This window comes from Athene cunicularia (assembly GCF_003259725.1).
Source record: "Athene cunicularia isolate RWA chromosome 6 unlocalized genomic scaffold, athCun1 chr6_part1, whole genome shotgun sequence".
Classification (NCBI taxonomy): domain Eukaryota; kingdom Metazoa; phylum Chordata; class Aves; order Strigiformes; family Strigidae; genus Athene; species Athene cunicularia.
This window is the reverse complement of record NW_020799105.1, coordinates 9,399,626-9,411,927: the sequence shown is the minus strand read 5'-3', so window position 1 is coordinate 9,411,927 and position 12,302 is coordinate 9,399,626.

The window sequence follows — 12,302 nt, the reverse complement described above, 5'->3', positions numbered from 1 at the left end:
GCCAAAAAAAAAAAAAAAAAAAAAAAAAAAAGTACCTCTTCATCTAGCCTGCCAGCTTTCCCTGATTCAGTATGGTGGCTCCCTGCACTTCCCCTGGAGTGCAGATACAAGTTTTCAGTGGCAGCTTCATGCCCTCAGGTCTGATAATGGGCTCACCCAACTCTAAAGGAGTTTCTCTAACCAGTGACCATTAAATCTTTAATGTGATTGAGAATTTAGTCTCCAGAGCATCCTACAACTTCTCCACTTACTTGCTGGCTGTTCTTACGCTGTCATTCCTCCCAGACTAGACATGATTCAGTGATCCTCATACAGCCCATTCAGTTACTTGGGGAGAGGACAAACCACTGAGACCAAGAGTCAGGCAATTTTTAATTTAGGGGGGTCAAATATTATTAAAAAAAAAAAAAAAAAAAGCAACCACCAAACCCCTTACATTTCTAAGCGTTAACTGGTAATGGTACCAGTTCTCCCTAGTCTCAGGCAGTTGCTTCAACTTTCTGCCCTGGTTTAATTTATCTAGAAATTGAAGATGGTCATTTGTCAATAAGGAAAAAACATGTCTTTAAAATGCTTGGAGATGAAAACTGCTGTGGGCATTCTGGCTAGTACCGGATATTAGAATAAGAGCAATGAATGTATATTCTTGCCTTCTTTCAATTTGCTTTGAATAATCCCAAGCAAACAAAACTTCAAAATAATTCTCACAATTTGTAAAAGGTATTTTCAGTGAAGTATTCCTGGCTTCCATGGATTAAAAGATACACATAGAATACAATTTCAACACAGGCAAAGGATCAAAATTACAGATGGCTAATGCATCTACTAGATAAATTCATAAAAACCAGAAAATTCCCCAGTGCCCTTTATCTGAAGTGACTAATCACAATGGCACACTCAAGATATCCACAAATGTCAGGAAGGTTCTGTAGCTAGAATGACACGAGATTCAAGAATTCACCAATGCACTCATACATGAAGATGAACCTAAGGCACTCCCTTGCATTCTCAAATTTGAAATTACTTTCAATTTGGGAATACTTAATCACTTACATTTCTTTTAAAATAGTACTATTTACATTGTAATCCTGTTTCAAGTGAGGTACTTCAAAATACTTGGCACACAAGCAAGCTTGACACAGCAACTGCTCTGTTATGTTTTCAACCACAGCACACAGAAGGTAGCTGGCTTTTCTTTTACACAGGGGCAAGCACTTACAAATCACATTGTATTATCAAGAACCTGCACAGACTGTTATTGCAAATGACCTGTTATCTGTCATAGCTTTCTATTCAGCAACTTTAAGCTGAGCCTTGGAACTTAAATCTCTAAGAAGCATACAAAAATTTTGTCGTCAATTTATGAGCATGTGGCAGTCACATCAAGTTGATGTGAAGTAAAGCCTGCTTGCTTTTGCAGCTCTATCCTTATTCTCATTACAAAATTACTATAAGATTGCATGATTTTGTTTTCTGACTGTAACAGCTTCATTTATTTCAAATTATTACATACCCATATTCATTTACCCATATATTTTTGCTAACAATATTTACTAATGCCTTCTTTTAAAAAGGCTAGACTGAGATAGAATATAATTCTAGATACACACCTCAAAAGGTTGTATTAGTAGGAATAAACCTGTAGCAAAGGATAAAGAGTTAGGAAGAGGAGTTGGGGTTTGTGTGTCATTTTTTATTGTTTCCTTCTGTTTAAACCAGGACACTCTGTGAATACTACTGAAAGAGCAACATCACTAGACACTACTGGAGAATTAGAAGTCAGTATTAAGTATTAGAAGGTAGTATGAAATCTGACAGCTCTATAAAAAGAAACATTTTATTTAGCAGGAAAAGGGCCAGAGCAAGTACAGCAAATTTCAGCCAAGTGCCTCCATCATTCTCGGCCAGGGTTTCACAAGTAGAAATTACAACAGTTCTCACAACAGGCCATATCTGTGCTCTTCCTCAATACTGGTTCTCAAAGTAGCCTGGAACATGATGTTCTACTAAGTCCATTTGTTTCATATTGCAAAGAGCCTGCAGTTACTGTGAGGGTGGTTGGGAACAAATTGAGAATGTAAAATGAACTAAAGCCATGCTAAACCATAAACCACACTGAGGCAAACAGCATCCTTTGGGCTTCCAAAGATAATTCTGTTCCTGCATCAGATGGGGCAAGCTCAGTGATTGTTCAGGCAATTAATATAGTCTCTATGCCCTTCAAAATAGCATGTATACATAACCATTCAGTCTTCACATCTGGAGGAATTTGTTTTCCTCAATTGTATTATTAATATCCCAGGTAGATAAATTCTGAGAGACAGCTACTCACTCAGATTACGGCTATTCCTACATCTGTGAACAGGAATGGTACCAGAACTGTTTCTGGTGCTTGCAGCACTGAAAGTAACAAATTATTCAGTAAAGACTGTACAAATTTTGACAACTTAAGAACAATAATTTCTCAGTATCAAAACTCCAACTGACTTCAGTGAGAACAGAACCAAGCTGTTGCAGTAACTAGCATCACATTTAAAAATCTGGATTATGAAGAGCCCTCAATTAAACCTTGGTGATGATATACTTATGACATGTTTAAATTATGCTAATACAGCCTTTGAATGTTATATTAATTCCACTGAGAAATCTGGCTGTTTCCCAGCTGGTTGGAAGCAGGTCAAAGTTAGGCAATGCTTCCAGGGCGGGCCCCTGGCAGACATGAGTAATTACCCTGGAATCTTACTCCTGAGAACTCTTTTTGAAAAATAATCCATGTTACATTGCATTTTCCAGACTGACATTTTCTCTCCATATCAGGCTCTTAGTTAAGTAGTTTAGGTGTTTAGGAGAAGATCCTGCTTGGAATTATGCCATTTATTCCTCTATTTCAGGAAGAAGCTAAAAATACGAAGACAGTACAAACATTGTGTTCATCTGCAATACTGCTTAGCTCATTTAGCTATTCCTCATGATGCAGTTAAATAAAACACTGATGATTCCATGACATTATAAAACTAATCTCAATAAACTTATATATATTTATGTTGCAAATAATCCAAATTTGAATACAGTTGAAGACAGATGCATGCACTGCATATAACTTTCCCTACATCCATGTGTTCATTTTCCCTACTTCATGACCCATGGACTATTACAGATCTGTGGAGTTTTTTCTGATCATATGTTGCCAGCTTGCTCCCTCATTTTTTCTGCCTAAAGTATGTCTTAAAAAGTGAAATGTACATTGCTATTATTAATTTTACATCATGACCGAAGTAGTCTCATGGGAAACGCAAAATCCCAGTCAAAGGGGATAGGGAGAGTGGAATAATGTTTCTCCTGTTATGAGGAGGGTGTTGTAGCTACTACACTGGAGAGCTCTGTCAATTCACTTTGTGTTCTGCAACCTCAGAGTGCTTCACTGCTTGCCCTTATCTAACTGCAGATCATTAATCAGCCAAACACCTATATTTTGGCTTTGGGAAGTACTCACAAGCCACTAGAGAAAGGCCATGAATTAATATTCAGCATGACCTAATCTGAACTCAGAAGCAAAACCAGTAGATTCTTTTATTACTTCTGTGTTTTTTCTCTAAATTCAGTCAATTTTTACTACATTCCACAGAGTTGAGCAAGAACATCATTCTTTATTTTTAAAATAAATTTCAGCTTTCTGTCTCTTCCATTGATGGTAAAAAAAAAAACAAAACCCACAACAAAAAACATCAAAGCCTTCATTGCCTTTTTGTTTCCAGTAACTACATTAATATTTGCTCCCTTATGTACTCTAAAACAGAGCCTGCCACCTCATCTCATGTTACTCATTTGATTTCAGTAGAAGCATTTAGATGAGTTAGATTCGCAGAATTATTTGCATGCAGTGATTGCATGGCATGACTGTCACTCAGTTACTTGGGCCACAGCTAACTTCTTCATAGAACGAGGAAGTGAAACTCAGAAACACAGAGGATGCAAATGTTCTTATCCATAGGTAAGACCAGACTTCCATAGACACTAATACCAGATCTATGTGCCATTGCATCAGCCAGCAGTAGAAATTTTATCTATCAGGATCTATACAGATCACATTTTGATGTGATTAAACTAGTAGGAGTATAAACTACAGAGCTTATACTGACTTCATAATCTATGTGAGCTTTATGTTGGCTGCCAGAGGACAGGTGATTCCTGTTCTTGTATAAAGTAACTGTAGCGCTAAGAGACAATTGTTGATATAACCAGCACAAGCATAATGCAATTAAAGGTTTTAAACAAAGCTGAACTATCAGAGAAACTTTATGCCAGATCAAAGCTTTGGGTCATGCAGCAACACATTTTTAAATCGCTTGTAGGAGTCCCAAAACTGAAAATGTTTAGTTAAACCACAACCCAAATTGGTTCCAGCATCAGTTGCTCTGTCTGCAACATTATACCTCTGATTTTCATAACACAATTAACAACTTAAATCCAAGTGAAATGTGGTGGGTTATTTGTTTGGGGGGGTGGGGGTGGGGGGTTGTTTGGTTGTTTGTTTGGGTTTTTTTCCACTTCTGGATTATCACCAGGGTTATCTGAATGGTCATGGTCATCATCATTCTTATCTGAAATCTTTAATAAACATGGTCAGGCAGTAAAACCTAACCACTGGAAAATTCACTCTCATCTGACATGCTTTTTTCCATATTCAGCCCCTGTGATCTAACATACATGCTGATGATCTGATGTTGTTTGTCCCAACCAAGTATATCAATGTTTGAGCACTGCTCTGAACATTAGTCTATAAGGACTTACCAGTTCATGGCAGCTCCTATTGATCACCTGTTTCCTCTCCGCTTCAACTCCATCCCACCATATGCCCTGCTCAATCACCTGCAGCCACATATTCACCCCAGCATTGCTGAGATGCATTTTCCTTCACCTTCTGCAGTCCAGAGCTATTTCTCTCCTACAGCACCATGTAGACACAAAAAGCCCGTTTTGAGCATGTAAATACACTGACACATGCAACAGTGTAACTTTAAATGGCACTGTTTAAGTGTATAAAACTTTTAAAAAGGGGATCAGAATTCAGTTCAGTTCAATTTGGGTGGTTATTTACAAAAAACAACAAAGAACTAACAATAACACCACTTGGCTTTTATAGCTAAGTAACACAGTAAATTGCAAACTGCAGATGGTAATCTCAAAAAGAATTCTACAAACATTTTCAAGCAAAGAGTAATTTACAAAATGTAACAAACTTCCACAAAGCAAACATCCAGTAGTATCAATCAAATTATTTCTTACAAGCAACATCTACTGTAATCACAGTCACATACTAAGAAAAGAAATGACTCGAACACAAAGATTGACTTTTGCCATCTGTTTTGAAATCATTGGACCACCACTTAAAGAAAAAACACAAGCTGGCATTTCTTAAGACAGAGGCCATTAGTGAGAGGAGAAACATGAAGTGTTAGTTTGTTTTCTTGCCAAACAGAATCTTGTACAAATTCAAAATACGGTAATGTATGAGTGTTTCACAGATACTGTTTATTTACCATATTGACATCTCTAATTTCAGTCTGAGATTTATATTGTTTTTTCATATGCAGTGTTTCTCACTCCAAATGCTAAGCAAATGTGACTCCATTTTGCCAACTGTGCAAAAGAGATGGTTCTTACACATTGTCCTCAGTTCTGAAGGGGACAGGAAAACAAACATATGATTTTATTAGAAATTATGCACATGTGCAAAGCAACTAAAGAGAGGCCAGTCACAGATGCACACAGACTCCTGACAGCACGTTTCCTCAAAGTTGAGGGTTGGTTAAGGTGCAGAATGAGGAATGTCTCACCAGTTCCTCTCATCTCTTACACAGTGGTGGTGGTAAAGATTGCCCTTTTCTTCCTAGAGCTGAACCTATCTTAATACTGTCTCTTTCCTCACTGTTAGAGAAACAGTCAGTGCTGATTAATTTAAACAAAAAGAAAATACTAATGGAACCCTTCCTCTGGCAAGGTGTTAACTAGCTGTTCAGGGCACAGTCTTTATACAAGCCTGCATATGTGTTCAGCAAACAGTCCCAAATGGAGACCTTAATACAAAATGGGTGTCACAGTTTCAGATCAGAGTACCACTGGCAATGGCCTGTGAAACCTAATAGTTTGGGTTTGTCTTACTCTTCCATCCAGATATCCTTTCACCTGCACTGTTCAATCAACACACTTTTTAAGCTAGCCATCACAGTGCTTTTAACAATATCCAAATGGAGTTATGTTTCTGCATTTTTAATAATGCACTGGGTGCAATGAGTCACAATGCAGTGAGTGAAAATAAAGAGTACTGATTCGTGTCTATTAAAACATGTCTCAACTAGATGTGTTGTGACTGGATAATTATGCACTGAATAGCATAAGATGATATTACAAAGCAGAAGCAAAGGGTCTATTTGTCCATAAAGCCTGAGAAAGGTACATCCATACACTAACCAGATATGATATAGTTAATCAGCTCCTTCAACACATGACCATGTGCCTGGCAGTAAAATGTGTCCCAAATATAAAAAACTCAAATTCTTTTCAGCATAATAAGACACAAAGATTACGTTAGGAACCCTGGGCTCTGACTATCAAATGCAGAACTGGCCATATCCATCAGACACTGCTACAGAACAAGGACCCAGATCTCACTGTAATCTATTATCAGATTAGGATACACTATTCCTACATACTGCAACACCAAACCACAAGCTCATCACTACCAATACAATTGAATAAGGTGCAGCACTTCTGAATAACATATCAAGAAGCACAGTATGTGAGTGAAACCCTGTGGGATTTGGCAGGATTTACCCCCGTCCCAAGTCTGCTGAAATTTATCATTCTTCACTTTTGGGGGTTTTTTGCCTCATGGACACAGAGTAAACCATGCTGTGACCCTGGCAAACATCCTGGAAGAGAATGCAACGTAGACCAGCCAGCACTACAGGGAAGCTGAAGACTCCCACAGTAGCAAGGTGAACATGAGCCAACAGTATGCCCTGGCACTGAAGGCAGCAAACGGCATCTGGCCTGCATTAACAGGACTATAGCAAGTAAATCAAAAGTAGTGATTATTATCCTGTAGTTAGCACTCACTGGACCACATTTAGAATACTGTATCCTGCTTTGGGACCCCATTCCTCTGCCCAGTACAACAAAGACATTGACTAAAAGGAGCAAATTCATCAGATGACCACCAAGATAGTTGGGGACTGGAGCACTTGCCCTTTGAAAAGAGCCTGAGCAGTCTGGGCTTGTTCAGTCCAGCAACAGCTCCAGAAGGACACAAAGGCAGCCTTCCCTTACCTAACAACAGGAAGTAGGTGCTCTACACATCCCTGCCTTACTCCTGTGCATGTAAATCAGGACAGACTCGAAACAAGCTCAGTAAGTCCTCTGAACAGAGGGTATTAATGGTTACTTTCAGTAGGAGCAGCTGGGTTTTCAGTAGCAAGAAGCCAGAAGTGGGAAGTTTTCCACTCGTCCCTGGCTACAGAGCTGAAAACTTACTAGTCAAGTACTTCAACAAGAGGTACTGCGAAGACCAAGTCCCCCTGTGGATGTGAGCCCACCTCTGCATGCAGCTCGCCTCCATGGCAGCCATTAGCAGACAAGAGCATTAACTCTGTGGTACTTTGCCTGGGATTGCTCCTAATTTGGCAGCCCTGAATATTATATTAAAAAAAAAAAAAGCTTCTTTTTTGGACCTTAAGTTTGAAATGAAAAGGAACACATTGCCCCACTTAAATTCTGTGGATATAACTAAACATGTTTGACAGGAACAACAACATATCACTAACTGCTCTACCCCTCAGTCCCTGAGCTAACTGCACGACAAGTAACCTTTCCTAAATTCCAGTCAAATGAGCTGAAACCTTCCAAGCAGGAAGCACATATGCTTTAGATGCAAAATTCCTCCGATCTTTTCAGTTACAAAGTTATTTCCTAAACCAAGAGTGTGACTTACAGAAGAACCCCTCAGTACAAATTATATCCACCATCACTTCCACTCCATGAACATATCCTTCATCCAACACATTATCAAAAACATATACATTTATCTTAAAGCCAAATAAAGCATTCATGGGCACACATTTTTGTAGTGGCCTTCCTAGAGGATGGGAAAACACTTAAAGCCAAATTGTCTCTTAAAATGCTTTGTGAAAAGCATGTATCATTCAGACCAGTGCATTCGCCTTCTCTCTTAATAGCCACATTAACAACTAAAGTCAACAGTTCCAAATGATATTTACAAGCTAAGTTCAAGTCAAATAATCACATTTTAGTAGCTATTCCGGGAATCCAAATCCCCAGACAACTTTGAAAATCTTACCCACAGAGTACCTTTAACATTCAATACAGGCATTTACAAATACAACCCTGGTGTGTTTTCAGTAGGAGACTGCCCGCACTAATGCTTCTGAAGTGTTACAACTCTTCTTACCAATATGCCACATTTCATCTACCACCATGCTGCAAAACAGCTCTGTGAGCAGTTACACTCCTGTCTTTAGAGTGATTCATTCCCTTAATTAAACGCTCTTGAAATATTACTGCTACAAATGTCATCAGATGCAGCCTTTGTATGAAAAGAAGATCAACAAGTACAGTAACAAAAGCAGAGCTAACTTTCTCAGCCCTAAAAAACACAGGAGCTCAGTTTGAATTATTTTTATTAACTAATGTTCAGTTCTAGAAAACTCAGATCCTCTTGCATTATACTGCAAAAAATGCTGTCCTTCAAAAATCCTTTTACAGAATTACCATCTCTTTATTCAGATGAGGATGACTAAGAAGTATCAAAACAAAAGCAAGAACTGATAAGCAAAACAACATAGTGATTGAGCTGTTATTTAAATATTTCAGTTCTATGTCACCCCAGAATTCAGTTTCTGTCCTAGACTCTGCTTACCTAGCTGAAGTGACTGATTCATCTAATTCTGCCAGTCAAGACAAATCCATACCTCAAAGATATATCTTCTGACAATAGGCACAGAAGTAAAACAATGTGTCAGTCTTCATGAACTGCTGTACTCTGTAGTCAGTGTACCATTAACACTAAAACAATCTAACAGAAAAGGTATAGGAGGAGGAAAAGGTTTCTAATGTAGAGAGACAGCGGTTCTCAAGATCAGAATATTTGCTGTACTTGGCAATTACCTGCCAGTTCTTCATTTGTATTTTAAAGGCCACTTTCTTTTTTCACAGGCCAAGAACAACCACCAAAAAAATTAGAGGGAAAAAAAAAAAAGGCAGCTTAAACACATAAATACATGCATCAACTCCTGAGATACAGATCTAACCTCCCAGTAACTACAAAGAGAAACTCACCCACCATGTCTGGATTAAAACCTGTGAATTACAGGTCCATAAATCTTAAGACTTCAGCATCCTCTTTAAAAGATTCCACGAAAATGTTACAAGTGTTTTAGTCCAGATTTCACAGGTTACATTCTAGCCTCTTTTGGATATAGTTCAGGGTCATAATTTTTCTTGGGGAGTTCCAAGAGTAACGGTGTTTCTTGCTATCTGGCACCTTTTCAAAGCACAGACAGCAGCTCTCACAGCCAATCTCATTTCCCCCTTGAGACACACGTACTTGCTTAGGTGATTCATGGTCATTCACAGAAAGAGGATACTCATTTCAAAATGGTTTCATAACATTTAGTTCTGCTTTCTGTTCTCTCAGGTTCCATATACTACGCATAAATGGAAAACTTCACACTTCCAGTTTGTTGCTAATGAAAACCTAACTACTGCCACTGAAAGTAATCTTTAATATCCTGTTTATTCAAAGGACTTACTGAGTTTGTTTTCTCTCCTGATTTACACACTAAGGTAGGAACATTTAGGGCACTGTATACAGCCTTGACCATCAAAAGTAGATAAAATCTGCACCAGTTAAAAAAAACACCGCCTGTTATTACTTTTAGGACTGATTATAAGATATGCAAAGAAGCTGTATTAACCTATTCTCATTACAGTGGTGCTACTCCCATTCCCATTTAAATCCCTAAACTGTGATCTTACAGACTCCGGACTCTGAAGGCAATCAGCTTTAGTATGTTCTCAGTTCTTCCAGTTGGGGCTAAGGTATAAGCTGAGATGTATGCTTCCTGCAGGTAACAACAGGTATATAGAAGTGCTTTGGATTTTTCAATAGGATGATTTTCTGGATTTTTCCAAATCAGAAAACTGCATGCCAGGAGCAATCCTGGCCTTGGGCAGGATGATGAGGCTCTTTCCAAACCTATATTTTGATTGCATGAAAAACAGACTCAAATGTAACTCTTCACAAGATCCACAGCTCAATTAAAATAGGTTATAATGGGTGTGTAACAACTTAGAAAAATGCAACAAAGAAGCATCACATAGATCTGAAATAGGTAGTTCCACAGCTCAGTCATCTTTGTGGTGTAGCAAGTAACTACAGCATCATTGTTTTCCCAGTTATTATATATAAATATGAAATAGCTCTCAGAGTACATAACTTTATCAGGATGACAATTCCTATCCAAGTCAGACAAGCACATCTGAGAAATAAGCCAGCAAGTATCTACTTTTCCACCCCCCACCCCCCCCCACTTAACTGTTCAGCAACAAACTAATCCACATGGTGGTTAAAAAGCTCTAGGGGAAGATAGCAGTGCTAATAGTAATTTCTCCCAATATGCAAGAGTAGAAATGTCACTTCCCTGTTTGGGCCCACTGTAACAGGTTTTTAGCATGTTAGTGTTCATTAGCTTTCTCCTCTTCAAGCAGGCAACACGTTTTTGAAGGCCGTAAAGGTGTTATGAATGACAATGTCTCCATTAGGAATCTGCTTTTGAAATTCATCTTACCCTTGAAATATAAAACTTGGCATTACCTTTCTTCAAGAATAAATAATTTTTAAAAAGTATATCTGCAAGTATCGGAACTAGCTTGAGCATGCATTTGCCTATAAAACAATATACAGAAATGAGACAAAAAACCATCAGAACAGGTAAATGCTGCTTTTTCAATAGTCCATAGACCTCAAATAGGTAATCAAAATAACTGAAGTATTTTCTCAATTATGTACGCACACACACAAAAAAATAACATTTTTCCACTTGTTTTTTCTTCAGAAAACTATATAGCATTATAGAACAAAATCTGTCATAAATGGAAATTGCCCAAGAAATGTGTCCTCAAAAACAAAGCTTCCACCTATGAGCACACCTCCTCAGATGAAACAGACCACAGTCCATAGGACTATCCATTAAAGACATGCATGTTTAAAGGAACAGGGTTTTACAACCCTGGCTACAGAGTCATTAAACTAGTTATGTCAAAAAGTTGGTTTCCATTTTCTTAATTTAAAAAAACAGTCATGTCAGAGCATGGGTAGAAATGAAAAATTAAATATACTCCCTTAACATAAATTGCATCCAAAGCATTTCTTCATCACTTTGCATTGCCTGTTGTACCGAGTTTTATGTTCTCATTAGGTCGTTGTTTGGGTATTTGGGAACTCAAAGATGTAAACCACTACAAAGCACCAAGTACTATTTTGCCAGACTTCCACAGCAGGGGATTATCAACAAGTGGAAATCATCTAGAAAAAGGCCCAAATACAAAACAGGTGCCTAGCACCTATTGCTAAACCAGAAGCAGGCATGGGAGCTCCTTGTAGTAATCACCTGTCAGGATGCAGAGGTGGCCTCACTCAAGTGACCAGCACGGGCTAGTTAAACGGAGGTCACATGCCATGACAGACCTTCTCTCTGGAATTTAGCTGTGAGCAAGAGCTCACCTACAAAATAAACTAATACTTGAGCCTCATTGCTTTTGCAGCCCAACAGGTCTATGCCCTTTACTGCTAAACAGAAAACGTGTCTGAAGTGCAAGAGCGCTAAATGAGATACAGCTCCTGACACAATCACTCCACGCGTTAAAAGAATCAAAACAGCTGAACCAAAAAGGGAACGAGTCAGAGGAAAAGAGAAAAAAAGAAAGGAAAAAGGTGCCTCCAGGTGCTCAGGGGGATAAGCGCCACCATGCTCCAGCCGGGGAGAGCCCCGCTAACCCAACCCGCCCGAGACACCCAGCGGGAAGGCCCCGAGGGCCCCGCAGCCTCCGGTAAAGGTTACAGCACGCCTGGAGTCCCTGCGAAAGGATGATGTCGAGGCCCGAACCCTCTCCGGGCGCGGGGCCGCTTCCATCGGCATCTCTGAGCGAGACGCCGGCAGCGGCGGCCCCGCCCCCTCGCCCCGGGCCTTCACCGGGGCGGCTACGGCAGCTCCGCGGGCCCAAAG